At 53.8% G+C, this 14,973-nt stretch overlaps 1 protein-coding gene across 2 annotated transcripts in view; it reads right to left on the bottom strand.

Annotated features, from left to right (window-relative positions):
- The window catches only part of BIN3 (bridging integrator 3), a 42,744-nt gene extending 39,307 nt beyond the window's left edge, over window positions 1-3,437 (bottom strand). Inside the window, exon 1 of one of the 2 annotated variants that reach the window (XM_045988621.1) lies at window positions 3,359-3,437. The gene's annotated coding sequence lies outside the window, so the exon portion shown is untranslated. The remainder of the gene's footprint in view (window positions 1-3,358) is intronic. The other variant, XM_045988612.1, reaches the window with a different exon arrangement.
- Window positions 3,438-14,973: the final 11,536 nt, after the last annotated feature.

The raw sequence follows: 14,973 nt of genomic DNA, 5'->3' as shown, positions 1-14,973 counted from the left end.
TGGTGATTGGCTGTCACTCCTATGAAGCCCTAGTGCTTACCATACACTGGCTTAAGACAGGCATTGGTTCTGAGAGCCTTTTCTGTGTCCCCAACATGCAGCACAGGCCTCTTGTATAGTAGAAATGTTCACTGAGCAGGAAATCAACAAACAGTTATGGAGCACAATCTGTGTGCAACAAGTCACTGTGGGCCCTACTTAATGCGTTAGCCACCGAAATTATGGGTCTGGGGAAGCGACTCTAACAGTTGAATTGCCAATTCTGAAGCTACCCCAACACATGGACATGACGAGCATAACAGAAGAAAACACCTTTGACAAGGAAGCTGTGGGATTCAGGATCCTCGGCTCTCTCCAAACGTTGGGAAAAGCCCCTTCCCCTCTCATTACAAACAGCTGAAACAAGAGTGAGACATCTTATGCCAGGGCCCAAAGCAACAGGCGGGGGTGGGGGGGGACCAGAACCTAACTCACCCCTCTAACTCCCAGCCACATTTCTCTGCACGGACACTGATTTCCTTCGTTCTGAGTCAAACTTCCGGACCTCTAATAGAGGAAGATTTACTACAGGCCTCCTTTTTCCTTGTCACTTAAGCCTAAGCGCATCAAGGTATGTGGTTCCAGGGAAGCCTACGCTCCCTGGAGACAGCGAAGCCAGATCGATAAGGCAGATTATATTCTTAATTCTTCTGAACTCTCCCTCCATACAATAATAAAGACACGGACACAAGAAGAGAGAGGGGGAGACAAGCAGGAGAGGAGAGGGAAGTGCTTGACTTAGGCCCAAATGGTGGATCAGTGACCTGAGATGTTTGACCTGAATATCAAACACCTTCTTCCTAGCAGGGCACACCACTGGACCACCTGGTGAGAAGATGCGTGTGTGGTCGGTGGATGAATGGATGGGTAGATGGTACAGGAAGGCAGCAGGTACCCACTAAACAAACGGGGTGGGCGGGCTGCATGCACAGAGGAAGCAGGGAACAAAGACCTCTCACTCTTCATGCAAAGTCCACAGTGTACAAAGGGCATCAATATTGGACATTTCTCACTGTGACATTTTGAAAGCCCAGCCTAGCACAGAACAATGGCTACCCTCTGGGGACCATGGGCTGCATGCCCCTAGGACTTATTCAATGATGGCTGGCATACCCCATATGCTTGGTGAACTTGACCCTGGGCATCGGCCTCCTATGATGGCCCTACGTCACTCTGGTCTCTTCCCCCACTGAGAATTCCAGTCTTGGATGAATGGATGGATTCATTCTGGGAGCGGGAAAACCACTCCAGGAGTGAATCAGAAGGACCCAGCCCCACTCCCTTTGCCAGCCATTGAGCCATGAACTGAGTGTGATTGTGTGCCCAGGCGCTGGTGCTGTTCCCCTCTCAGGGAGATAGGGTCAGGGTCCACGTAAGAGATGACGTAGAGACCCTCTATAGAGGAAGAAAAAGGAATCTCAGCTTTGAGGGACAAAGCCACCCTTTTGGTTCTGACCCACAGTCCAAGGAGATGCCAAGCTGCACAAGTTCCACTAGTAAATTAATACTGCAGAATAAAAATCTCAGCTTTCGCTGAACCGTTGGTTGTCAATTTCAATTCTCTGCAACCTGACAGGCCTTAGGAAACAGGCTATTGCACTCTTGGAAAGAAAGCCTTCTTTAAGACAGGTGGAAACAGCATGCTTCAGATTACCAGGAGAATCCTTTACCCTGGTCTCTGCTCTGTTCTTCTCCTGATTTGTGAAGCAAAGATTGACTTTTAAAATTGTAAAAGGCCAATCTAAGCAGTACAAAAACACTTGTACTCTCTGGTTTTTACCCTGAAAAATTAAGCAAGAGAATTCCAAAGCTTCCAGATGCAGCTAGCAAGAGGATATCTATACCACAAGGTCGGAGAACCCAGGCTGACACTTTAAGGAAGTAATTTCTTTAGGAAAGGGAACTGAAGGATTGCCACTTTGCTCATCACTAACTAGGTTATAACAAGATGGGAAAGTTAGCTTTTTAAGGCTCTAGCCCCCTATTGGACTCCTGGAGCAAAGGTGGAGGGAAAAGGAGCAGCTCCTGCTGGGGCTTATTAGGGCATTGCTCCAGGCTTCCTCTCGTGCTGGTACCAACTGTCTGACATTTGTCCATCAATCTTTGTCTAAGAAGCAGGAGAGAGGAGGGGACAGAAATGGTCTAGATTTTACATTAGAGAATTGTCCTTAACACTGGCTGACATTTGCAACTTGTGGCCAGTGCGTAGTTTCCACTAATGGTCAAATGTGAGACTGCAAGGGCCTTCCTGAAGGGTATTCTCCTATCTTCATTCATTCACGACCAGTTAGCATACATTTACTTTGTGTAAAGAAACAGATTAGACTATGAGGACAGAGCGACAAACACATTCCCTACGCTAAACGGACCTTGGGTTCCAAGAGATTTGATTCATCTCATACATCTCTAGAGGTCAGCGTATTCATACAAGCAAACTATACAGATAGACCCCCTGAGGTCTGAGGTTGTGGATATTCAGGTCCTTGGGTCTGAAGGTGAGGAAGTCCCTTTGGGCAAACCGAGTCAAAACAAATCAAGCATTAAATATTATGAAGTCTCTACTATGAGCCTTCATCTACTATGGCCATCGTACAGCAACATACTTTCCAACGCTGGAGCTGTGACTCTTGTACTCTGAGCCTCCTTAGCGTCTTTCCTCATGGCCTGCTGGTTCCCCTAATATTTAAGCTTACCTACGTCTACGTCCCAGAGAAAGCAGTGAGTGGGTAATGGCCCTGCCAATGATTAAAACTAGTTCAATCCCACACTGGGAGCGTGGGTGTGGGTTTTCGATTCTGGACCCTTCCAAAAGAGCAGCAAGTTCTGTCTTTCAAAGACTGTTAAGTGGTCCAAAGACTAGTCATCTGAAAGCGAGTGGGTTTTTGATCAGTGAGCTGCGCCCAGACTGCCAGAGTCTACGGGAGCCTACGGGAGCCGTGGAGAGATGCCCACAGGGGAGAAAGAAGGCATTTCACTCCGCTTCAACGAACGTTTACAAGAGGAGGAAACAGGAAACTTCCTCACTCCAAGCAGCTGGGAGAAGCGGGGACCGGTTCCACGTAACAGAAAGAGTCAGGAAACGGACGCGGGAATCCCAGGCCAAGGGGATTCCCCCGCCCCCGCTCCCGGTGAGTCCTGCCGAGAGACGGAGCCTCCGGGAATGCACCGGAGCAAGGTCCCTCGAACGACCAAGGGCGGAGGGTCCGTGCTGGCAGGGCGGGCAGCACGGGCAGCGCGGGCGAGGAGACTCAGGTGGGCGCAAGCAATGCGCCTGGCGGGCCCAGGTCTCCAGCGGTTCTGCCGCCCCCGCCTCACTCACCAGCTCATGGTCCCGAAACTGGCCCTGCTGCCGGGGTCCTCGGCAGCAACTGGGTCCTCAGGGATCACTTCCGGATTCAGCCAGTCTCCAGGAAGTGACGTAACCCCCACCCCCGGTGCCCGGAAGAGGCGGGGGTAGGCGGGGCCCGGGGCATTAACCCTTCCGCGGCGGCGGGCGTCCCTTGCAGTTTCCCGGTTCAGGGCTCAGCTTGTGGCGACGGCGTGGGGACTCCCCCGGGTGTTTTCTGCCAGAGATAGTGACTTGTAAAATTCTCATTCGCTTACTACACTTGCCTCTTAACCTTGTTATGGCTCCAGTTTTTCTGTCTGCAAAGAGATTTCTAAGCGGTCCTTGTCCATAGGGGAAGGGGCCAGTGGGGGGGGACTTACGTTCTCTTTGTGGTCTTTTGTGTCTTTTAAATTGTGTACCCTTTACATGCCTTACCTGCTACAAACAAAAACACCGATGGATCTGGCCCCTTCAAGATGGCACAAGGCTCTGAATATAAAAGGGGCTTTTCGGGTTGGCAATGTTCTGTCTATTTACCCAACGACAGAGAACTAAGAGTAAGGGTTGCGCCTTGTCTCCTAGTCCTTCCCTCTGCTCCGCTTTACAGAACCCAGATGATGTGAATGACCCCATTGTTTTTACTCAGTCATTTGACAAATATTCGCGGAGTTCTTGCCCTGTGCCAGGCATTGTGCTAACCCTAAGGCCACAACCCTGAAGAAGTATGGATACTGCCCTAATTCTCTCCCAGAGTTATATATCTAGAGGGAGAGATAACTGGCAACTAAGTAATCACATATGATGGGAAAGCAGAAGGCGCTGGGGCAGCCTATAAGGGGCTCCTGCACGCCGCACGTGCATTTTAGTGATGGCTTCCCTGAGGAGCCGATGTGTAAGCCAAGTCCTAAAGGCAGCTCAGGCTAGCCAGGTTAATCCGAGATGAGGACTGGAGGGAGTCCAGGCAGAGGAAACCTGTCTTAGCTGAGAAGGGGACTGAGTTTCAGGCAAGCAGCTCACTCTGGGTCTCCCAAAGTCAGAATTCAGGGCCTTAGTCCCTCATAAGCTGCCTGGGGTCTTGAGCCGTGTTGGCCTCCTCACCCCCAAGAACCTCCCTACCTCAGAAGAGAAAAGCAGTCAGCGATGCCTGTGCAAGTAACTGCTGGGCTCACACAGGCCCTCTCTCTGGGAATTCTCCTTCAAATGGATCTCAAGTTAAGCCACTGAACAGAAGATGTGCATCACTTGTTTTGAGTTCCCAGAGGAGAGTGGACGGCTTGGTCAGGAGGAGCTGGGGTACTCAGAGGCTTGTCCACAGCAGATGGTCTCTCATTTGTGTTTTCTGTTTCCATTGTTGAGAGTCTAGAGTTTGACTCAACAGGGGTTTTCCAGTAGAGGGTGGGCCCCCGAGTGCCTTCCACAGATCAGCTTCGTCACCATGTTATTCTTCAGGAAACAAGCCAAAGTGAACACTAGAGAAGCCTGAAGAATAAAGAGGAGGAGAAGTCGCCAAAAGGCAGCCTGGACAGAGGGTAGGCAAAGGGAGGGAGTGTCCTTGCTGCTTTGCACAAGGTGTGATGGATGGATGAGGGGTTCTGTGGTAGATGAACATTTTGGTATTTTAGCACCTGTAGATGGCTCTCCCACCTGCTTCTTCCTTTCACCGTGCCCTGTGTCTCTTAATTATTGCCCCAAAGTGCTAAAAAATTTCCATAAGTATCAGCCTGGGCAACCACCATATCCCAGAGGAAATGTGTTTCAGGGTTGGGGGGTAGCAGACACATCCCATAGGACAAGAATAATGGATTCTGGATTAAGAGTCTGGAGGAGTCGCAGGCTCTGGTTCCATCTTTGACACTAGGACTGACTTCAGGAGTCACATCCTGTCTCTGAGCCTTGGCCCCATTGTCCAGAAGATGAGTGGATGGATAATATCACCAAAGTTGCCAACACTATGAGGTTTTAAGTTGACTGTCTTATTGATTGAAGAGGTCCTCAGGAAATAGGAAAATAGGGGAGGTCTGTGGCATGGGGCCTGAACAGAAAGGCAAGCTGAGAGAAGTGAGCAGATCTGAGGAGTCAGTGACATCTCAGGGCAGGGAGGGGGAGGATGGGAATGGGGGGAGAGGGAAGGATTCAGCCTGAGGCCCATGCGGCTTACCTACAGCCCTGGCTCTTTAAGGGACCCGCTAAGGGTCCTGGAAAGAATGCTGGCCTTCTAGGATTCTGTCTGGAAAGTGCCTGCTTGGACTCCTTCCCTGTGGCTCCTTTGCTCAGCCTGAGTTGTGCCAGGCTGAAGATGGACGGCCGGGCCCCCTGCTGTCCTGTGGACCCCCAAGCTTCCCTCCATGAGCATGACACGGCATGTTGCATTGATCCCTGGGGAGCTGAACAGGAGGAAACACAAACATCTCCCACTGTCACAGAAAACTCAGCTGCGGGTCTCCAGACCCAAGGTGGGAAGCTCCGTCTTTCTTCTGGGAACCAAAGGATGGCACCATGAGGATCAGGTTGATCCTGCCCCTTTGGGGAGGGGAGGGGGGCTGGAAAGGAGCAAATTCAGCTTCTCTATGGAAGCTGAGAGTGGAGGAACTTCAGACAGAGGTGGGATGCTCCTGGATGCCAGCCTGGTGAATACTGCTTCCTCCCCCAAAGTCTGAGCCTGAAGTTCAGGGAGTGTTCAGGGGGCAGAAATCTGTTTGGGTGGACAGAGTTCTGTACCAGAGGGAAAAGAGCCAAAGAACCAGTTAGGCCACCACACCCCTCCCTTCTACTCAAAAACTGGTGAGCAGGTGCTCCCCACTGACCCTCCTCTCTGGGCTTGTCCTATATGCCTTCCCCACACAGAGGTCCGATTCTTTCACCAGGTGGACCTCTAGTCAGCTAGGAGCAAGGCTTCCTGAACTGGAGGTGGGTCATGAGGAACTTCCTCACCAGCATAAGGGCTGATACTGAAGGGACCAACGGTTAGGGGGCCGAACTGTTGGGCCGAGTTCCCTTTGCAGCCCTGAAGGTCTTTGTGTCCTGGGAGGCTCCCGGGGCATAAATTCAGACCAAGACCCCCAGGTTTCTATACGGTTTTGCTACTCACTTCCCTCTGCTCTGCATCTGCTCAACAAGGTGGCCCGGAACAACAGAGTTCCCTGAGGAGCCATGGGCCAAGGACCTGGGAGACGAGCAAGGGTGGGAGAAGATGCAGGATATATGGGTGAAAGTTTCCAGCGGTGGGAAGCGTACCTCAAGGGCTCAAATGTCAGGGTAAAGTGGCAAGTCAGAGGCTGGGTTAGCTAAGTAGTCAGGGCCAGGAATAGCTGTCTGGTCCCTGGCTCTGTCCCCAGGTAGCTTGAGAGAGTCTCTCCCCTCCTCGGGGCCTCATTTTTCTTGACTGTAACATAAAGAGTCTGGGTTAGATCTGGGTTGGCAAATGGGTGCCATCCCACTTGCCATCTCGAATGGCTTGTTCCTGGCTATCCTGGAGCATAGGATTCTGGGGAATCTGTCCTTGTTGGGGAAGTTCTGTGATTGATTAGCGATGCCTGCCTTGGATGACTAAGGTGGTCCAGTCTATTTATTATTTAGCCGTTGTTCTTATTTTTATTACCAGTTAATAACTGAGCATTCATGATATGCCAGGCACTGTTTTAAGTGGTTCCATTTTCGCTGTTTCCCATGACGCTGTGAAGTCAATCCTATTACTGTGATCGGCACAAAGCATAGCTGGTAAGAAGCTGGTAAGAGAAGGAATTCCCACCTGGGCCTCCTGGCCCTGAACCTTATGCTTTTTGACGTTGTGGTTATACGACCTCTCACCGCTGAAGTTCCTACTTCTGTAGACACCTACAACTCTGTCAAGGCAAAGTGGAAAAGGAGCAGCAGACAGCTGGGGAATAGGCGAAGCACGAACCCTGAAGGGGCGGGCCAGCCTGGGATCCCCTAAAGGGATTCAGGGCTTGGCCTCGTCCTGGGAACTTTTATATGCTTCCTCCCGTTCAGCAAGTTCAGGACCAGCAGGTGGCAGCACCTGGCAGGGTGAGAGAAAAGGGCAGATTCTGGACTTGGCATTGATCCTTCAGGGATCCTTCAGGGATCTGCTAGCCCAGATGCTGAGGAAAGCAAGGACAAAGGAGGGTGTGCAGGAGGGCTAGTCAAGGGCCGGGAGGAAGGAGGCCTAAGCCTCAGACCCACAGGGAGCTCCCATGGCCAATGCTTTAGTTCTCCCCGCAGTGTGAGCCTCTCAGCTTGCATTTCATGGTGCCTGCTGTGGGCTTTTTTTTTCCTCCACTCTGGGAGAATGACTAACTTTGAGGACTAAAAAAAAAGTGTTTTGATTACACTGCCTTTTTACCAACTGGGAGCATTAGTCACCGTGGATTGCTGCAGATAACGGGGAAGGCAAGCAGCATCCCCCACCTCCCCCTCCTTCTCCCTGATTAGCTCGCAGAAGCCAAGGAGGAGACGAGAGTGAGAAAGAGCACACTCAGGAGGGAAAACAATCCCCCTGGACAGCATGGGTCTGGGGCATGTGTCCAAGGGCTGCTCCTCCAGGCTGGGCAGCCCCCCGATAGCTTGACCATAATAGGAGATGCCCACTGGAAAGAAAACCGGCAGGAGGAGCACTGAGCCCATGCCCCAACCCCCTGGGGTCTGAGTTGGCTCCAAGTGGCCTGTTTCTCCAGGTGGGTCCAGGGTACACCTGGAAAGGGGAAGGCAGAGGGAAGTCACTGAAGGCGCAGCCCCCGAGGTGGGGCATTAGTAGCCAAAGAGGACGACGGAGCCCACAATGGCTGTGACAGGGGGCCGATGCCCAGGCTGTGGAGGAGCTAAGGAATTGTTGCCTCGGGCTGGGGCTCTCAGGGCTCTGCCTGGGGTTGGGCAGCTCCTGAAGATGGGGACGGGTCCCACTTTCCCTGCCCTATGCTCTGGCATGCTCTGGCATTCCTCTGCATCCTCAAGGGGGCAGTATCTGGCACTTTGGGTGGCCTTTGTTCCTGCTTTGGTGCTGATGGGGCAAGAGAGCTAGGGCGCTCTCCTAGTCTGTCCTGTTGGCCTGGATGCTGGTGATGGGAACTCTGTACCTTCCTGGGGAAGGCTGGAGCTGGGTTGTATTGGGGACAGGCTGGTCCTGTGAATCCTGTTCTTTAGGGTCAGCCCTTTGGCCCACTCCCCCCACCCCACCCCTGCCCAACCCCCACTACGGTGCTCCACCCTGGGAAGAGTGGCCCTTCCATTGGCTAGCCGCTCATGGATATGTAAAGAATCCCAAATATTAGGACAAATAACCTTTGGATTATGTCAGTAAAGAAAAAGAAACAATTTTATTTCTACATTTCCCAAGATCAAAGCTACTTCATCTTGATGTTGCTGCTTCTGATTCTTTTTAAAAAAGAAAATACGCACAAGTGTCTGGTGTTCTCTGACTGTGAGGAGCTTATGTGACACCACCTTAGAGCAAACAGAGTTGCAAGAGGGAGAGATCCTGGGAGAAGTCCCCCTCAGCCTCGGGGCCCTAGCCACCACAGAGGAAGTCCAGGCACTGGAGTTGCCGTGCGGTTGTTCCCATCAGCCCTGGCGTGTCTCTTCATCCTTTGCTCTTCTGAGTGTGGCACAGTTGGCTTCCTGAAGCTTTGTATATGTGCTGCCGAAGCGAGCACGGCTTCCTGAAGCTTTGCATGCCCATTCTTTGGTCTTTGCAGTTGTCCGTGATAACCTCCATCAGTGCTAAGTACTACTGGTGCTCGGCGAAGCATCTGACATGCATTCAATCATGTATTCTCTTGTAAAAAAAAAAAAAAAAAGATTTTACTTTTAAGTCATCTCTACACCCAACACGGGCCTCGAACTCACAACCCCGAGGTGGAAAGAGAAACACGCTCTACTGATTCAGTCCATCGGGCACCCCAAGACCATGTGTTCCTCACAGTAACTTGATAGGGCAGCTTCTCTGAGGACCCTTTTTATAGATGAGGGAGCCAAGGCTGAACCAATTGCCCAAGCGTCATAGAGTTGGCCAAGTGACAATGACAGGTGTTTAAAACCAGGTTTGTCTAAACCACCTTGGAGTAGAAAAGAAAGTAGCCAAAGGGGAGGGAGCTGGCTTTTGTGGGATCTCACTCATGTGCCATCTCGTTAACCCTCGCCACCTCCCCAAAGGAGGACAAGGAGGCTTGGTGGGCTTGGCTGCAGGAGAGCCTGGGATGGTCCAACAGAAGTCATTCTTGTGGCAAAGCCCTTGCCCTAGCTGTGGTGCCGCCCAGAGGCCAGCTTGCAGACAGAAGGGGTACCCACTGACTTTAGGTGGCAGGACTGGGAAGACAGGCTTTGAGCTGATTGTGCATGATAGAGTGGCCTCAGGACTTTTGTCCCTTGGCTGGGCTAGCCCTCCACTCTCCACTGAAGCCACAGGGTACCCCAGATGAGCGCAGCCCCCAGGAGGGCATGGCTTTCCTAGGGAATCCTCACAGGTTCCACACACACATGGGGAGAGTAGATCTAGGGCGCGGGGAGGACTGCCCTAGCCTGACCTCGCTGTGGGCCTAGCTGCCCAGTGTCCGCCCCCTGCCGCTGTGGCCGAGACAGCCCCCAGACACCGGCGGGGCAGGTGGCAATTATCCCAAGGCACTGATTACACTGCCGGGCCGGCCGAAGCCCCAAATAGCCCAGCAGCTCAGCCTGGCACAGGGAGTGGGGGAGGAGAAGCGTCCCGTCCCATCCCGCTGGAGAAGACGGGGCAGGACCAAAGGGGTGGGTGGGGTTGATGTGTTTGGAAGGTCTGTGGGGGATAGGGATGGCATCATATCGGGGTTTTGCTTTTGGGGGCAGTCAAGGACCCTCAAAGAAAGGGATGAGGTCTCCACTATGGCAGGCCAACCCAGAGAAGGGGGTCAGTGGATGGGGCAGACACCACTCCCCCAGGCTTCCGGAGGGCGAATCTGGGCAGCGAGCATGGAGCAGCCCAGATAGGTTCTCACGCCCTGTGGGAGGAGCCCCTCTTCGAACCTTACGCATCCCTTGCCTTGGATGGCATTGTCACTTCCTGTACCTCAGGGACCCTCCGTCAGGTGGTCTTCGACCAGATACAAAGGCAGGCAGCTGTGGACTTGGGAGATTGGGATCCTGGAGCTGGAGCCCCGAGCCTTTGGGCTGGGATACCTTGCGAAAGGCGTCAGGGCGAGGAACACTGGCTTCTCACCCCAGTCATTTCTAACCGCTCTCCCCACTGCCTGAGGTGTTAGGGAGGGCTTGAGACCTGAGGAGCCAAAGCCTCCACAGCATGGGCTGGGGGAGGTAGTGAGAACCCAGTTTCTCAGGCAAGTCACTGGAAGTGGGCTGGACCCGAAGGCCCTCGGAGGGGAGGGTGCGGCAGGTTCCTTTGGGGGCGTCTCGGATCACCACCTCAGCCTGGATCTGACATCTTTAGAGGTTTGCTTCTTGGAGGACAGGCACGAAGGCCTAGAATGGCTGACCAGGAGGAGGCACTGGATAGAAACAAAATGGAGAGAGAGAAATACAGCCCCTGGCGTGCACCCCATGTCCCTTCTTATATACGGACAGATTCTCCTGTGTTGACCACCCCACCCTCTGCCCCTCGCTCTGAGAGTGCCCCACCATCATGGCGTCCCCTGTGGTCAGCCAAGGGAGAGTGCTGAGCTGCAGGCCCCTACCCAATACCCAGAAGCTTCCCCTGAGGGGAAACCAGGGCAGGGCTGTTTCTAGGATTTGCCAACTTGGGGACAAGGCGGGGCAGGAACCTGGTTTCCCAGAGGTCTCTGATTGAGGGGGTCATGGGGCTCCACGGTGCCCGTGTCTGGGATCCTCTTCTCCCCACAGCGGGGGGAGGGAGGCTCCCCTCTGTCTGCACCTGCTTGAAAGCCACCTGTGAGTTCTTGGGACCCAGGTCAGAGAAGGAGGCTGCCAGGGGCTCCAAACCACCTCTCCCAGCAACTCTGCTAATCCAAATAAGATAGGGAAAAGGCAGTGGGAGGAAATGATAGTTTCATGGTTATTTTCAGAAAGGAAACAAAAAAAAAAAATGCAAACAGGAGCACACCCTGCATTTTGGTGCAAAATCTAGGAGTCTCAGGGAAAAGAAGCGACAGTGCTCCCTTCTTCTGGTCCCTTCACCCAGTGCTGGGGAGGGGCTGCCTGGGCTGCTGGGCTGGGCGGGGGGGCTCTGGACGCTTTTCCTCCCGGGGAGAGGGGCGAGGGGCTTAGGGAGTGGATCGCAAAGACCCTTCCCACAGAGGCAGGCTGGGAAACTGTGGAGCTGAGGCTTGTAAGGCACAGTGGCTTGTGTAGGATTGGTGGGCCGGGAGGGTGTGTTCTAGGAGCACAGCACAGAAAGAGAACGAGAGGGGGAGGGAAAGCAGAGGAGCCTGGGCTGTGGGAGAGCAGAGCGGGGCTGCTGCGGGCTTGCTTGCGTGTGCGTGTGTGCGTGTGCATGTGCGTGTGCGGGGCCGGCAACAAGATGGGGGTCATGGGAGCAGGGCCACACACAGAGGGGACTGCCTAGGGCCCCACCAGGGCTGAAGGCTATGTAGGAACACAGAGCCCACCTTCCTGTCCTGGGGGGAAACAGGGCAGTGCTCCATCACCTCTGGGTTCCGTGGATAATGTGGGGAGAGCACGGAGGGAAGTGGGGACCTGAACCTTGGGAAGTTTGTCTGGAGGCCTGTTCTCAGGGGTTTGGTCGGACTTGTCTGGAGACTTTTAGAGGCCAGCCCGCAGGGGCTAGTGTGTGGATGGGGGAGAGGCAGGAGCCAAGGCCAGCCGGTGCATGGGGAAGAGGGGCACAGTGAACTAGAAACCCCTGTGGTGGCCGGCCGGGTGTTCTAGAGCACGATTGAGAGAGAGCAGAGGACAAGCAGGCCTTGGGGAACTGGCAGAGGGCCTTGGGGAGGCAGCTGGACTGGTGTCCTGCCCAAGGCAGGAGCAGTGTTATTACCTCTGTCTTATAGAAGCATCTGCTGAGGCCCAGAGATGTTAGCTCCTGTGTCCAAGTTTCCATGACTAGCCAGAGAGGGGGTTGAGGTGGAGAGATGGGCAGGAAGCAAACTCAGGCCCTCTGTTGGGTGGTCTAGTTGGTGATGAGGGTCTATAATGCTGGGGAGAGAGGAGTGCCCATGAGGCACTGTTCCAGGGAAGACAAAGTCCGGCCAAATACCAGGAAAATCCCTGTCCCAAGAGGCCTGTGGGGCCTTGGAGGCTACCCACATGGAAGGGATGGAGCCTTCCCTCCCAGCTTGCTAAACCAGACCGAGCCCTGGGACCTGGGAGGATTGGGAGGAGATGGAGGTAATGACTCAACCCATCCGACACAGGCTTGACCTAGGGGTGGTTGGTTGGGTAACCCAGCAGACACTCCAGTTCGGGGAGGGATGGAAGAAATGGGTGATGCTCCAGATAAGGGAGAAAAGGCAGCCAGCAGGGAGGGGCTGATGGTTCCGGGCAGCCTGTTTGGGGAGAGGATGGGGAGAAGCGCACTTGGTCTTTGGGGATGGGGAGAAGGAATGAAGCTCCAGGACCTCTTGGGCTGCCTTTCCTGAGATCATGTCCCTGTAGGGAGGCAGAGGCTCTTTGGGACTCATATCCCCAGAGGATTCCTGGTAGTAGGAATTCTCAGGGCAGAGGCCCAAAGGCAGATCTCTGAGCCCTCCACACGACTCCCTTCTACCCCCTGCCCCAGGACAGTGGCTCTGTTCAGGAGTCAGCCACCCCCTGGTGCCTTCCAGTCCATGGGCCTGAGGCTGATCCATGCACCAGAGGCCACTGCCGAGACCCCAAACCAGGGGACCTCATGACATATCTTCTTATACACATTTGGCTCGGGCCAGAGAATCAGAGGCCCCAGGCAGTCACCCTTCTGAGCATCAGCAAGGAGGATCAGGTTTGGGCCCAGGAGGACAAAAGCACAGGCCTTTTCCACTTCCTGCCCCTACTGGGCCCCTGCTCAGCCCTCTGGCTCGGAGAGGGAGGGGTGGGGCTTTGGTGCCCAGGGTGGTGGCACTGGGACCCTTTCACACCCGAGCTTCAGTGTGGATCCACCAGTGGCCCTGCCCACTTTCCTGATGGGGACTTTAAGACACAGAGGGGCTACGGCTTTGCAAACAGCATACAGCTTTGTCCTCATGTCAAAGTCAAGGTCAGGAGCCAGGGCTCCTAACTCCTGGGGTGGTACAGGAATGCTGTCTAGGTGGCCCAGACATGTACAGCTGTTTGATGAGATATATGTCCGTACTGGTTGTAGATTTCAGCCCCCGTAGGACCAGAAGGGGAAGCAGGGGTCCTTCCCGGACGTTTTGCCTCTGAACCATCCAGACCCTGTGTGGTTTTCCTGTCTGCCCTACTAAGAAGTGTGACTTGAGTTCAGACCCGGCTCCCAGCTCTGCCTAGAACATCTGCCTGGGATATCCACTTGTAGAAGGAGGATAGTGTTCCCCAACAGTCTTCTTCAGGCTCCTGGGACAGGATAGCTCTCCTTCACAGTTTTGCATTGCAGTGGACCTCTCAACAGCCCTGTGGAGCAGGGGTTCATACCCCCTACTGATGGGTGATACCAAGGGGTTCATTCCCCCTACCGCTTGGCCAAGGTATGAGGTGAACTGGGTCTGTCTCACATCCTTTGGTCTGGTCTGGTCTGACACTGGGGCCAAAGATACAGCTTGGGCCTTTTTGGTCAAGAGGCCTGAGCTCTTCAACCAGGAGAAAAGGAGAAGTAGGTGGGTAGGTAGAGGGGAGGAAGGCAGATGGTGGTCTCTGTTTGGAATTGTGGAAGCAGAACTCCAAGTGCCCCAAGAGAAGAGGAGATGGGGATGGCTTTCCCTTCCAGCTCACCATCTCAGGGCCTGGACTGAAAAACAGGCAGGGAGGTCAGCCTGAGGGATGCTCTGCGAGGACCAAGGAGAAGCCGAAGATGGATCCCCTGACATAACCCCTCCCCCAGCCCTGGAGAAGTCTGCCCTGTAGCAAGAAAAAGCAACCAGAATGCAGCATAGAGAAGTGTCATCTGGGTTGGACAACCTCCACCAAGCTAGCTGGGTGTGCTTCAGAGATGCCAAGCTGCTGTGTTGTTTCCTGGGGCCCAGGGGCCACTAGGGACATTCTTTTCCTCCTTGAGGAGAAGGACAAGAGAGCGAGCAGCCCCGAGGGGCTCCAGGAGGGCACCTTGGGTGGATCCCTCTACCTAGAGTCCCATGGGGTCATTTACACAGAGACCTTAGCTTAGCACTTGGCATGTAGTGAGTTCTCAGTACCTTGGTTTCATTATTATGGAGAGACATGGAAGAGGACTTTCTGAGATCCTCCAGGAAGTTTCCCTCCCCTTGACCCTTGACTCCCCCACCTCCCACCGGACTCTGATTTAGGTGTTTTTCTATCAGGGACCACTATTCCATGACACCGAGGCCACTCCCCATGCTTCCACAGATAGGCACTATACCTGACTTTGTACAGGTTTGCTGAATTAATGGATGAATGAATGAAATGGGAAGAAGCTCTCATGATGATGTCAAGTTGCCAGGGAAAGACAGAGATGGGGGAAAGCGGGGGAAGGGGAGGCTTTTGGAAAGACATGACACAGAAGGCCAAAGAAAGGTGGAGGGAAGAAATTTCTC

This window comes from Meles meles, chromosome 2 (assembly GCF_922984935.1).
Source record: "Meles meles chromosome 2, mMelMel3.1 paternal haplotype, whole genome shotgun sequence".
NCBI classification, from domain to species: domain Eukaryota; kingdom Metazoa; phylum Chordata; class Mammalia; order Carnivora; family Mustelidae; genus Meles; species Meles meles.
The sequence above is the reverse complement of the archived record's forward strand: the minus strand, read 5'-3'. Positions and strand labels throughout refer to the sequence as shown.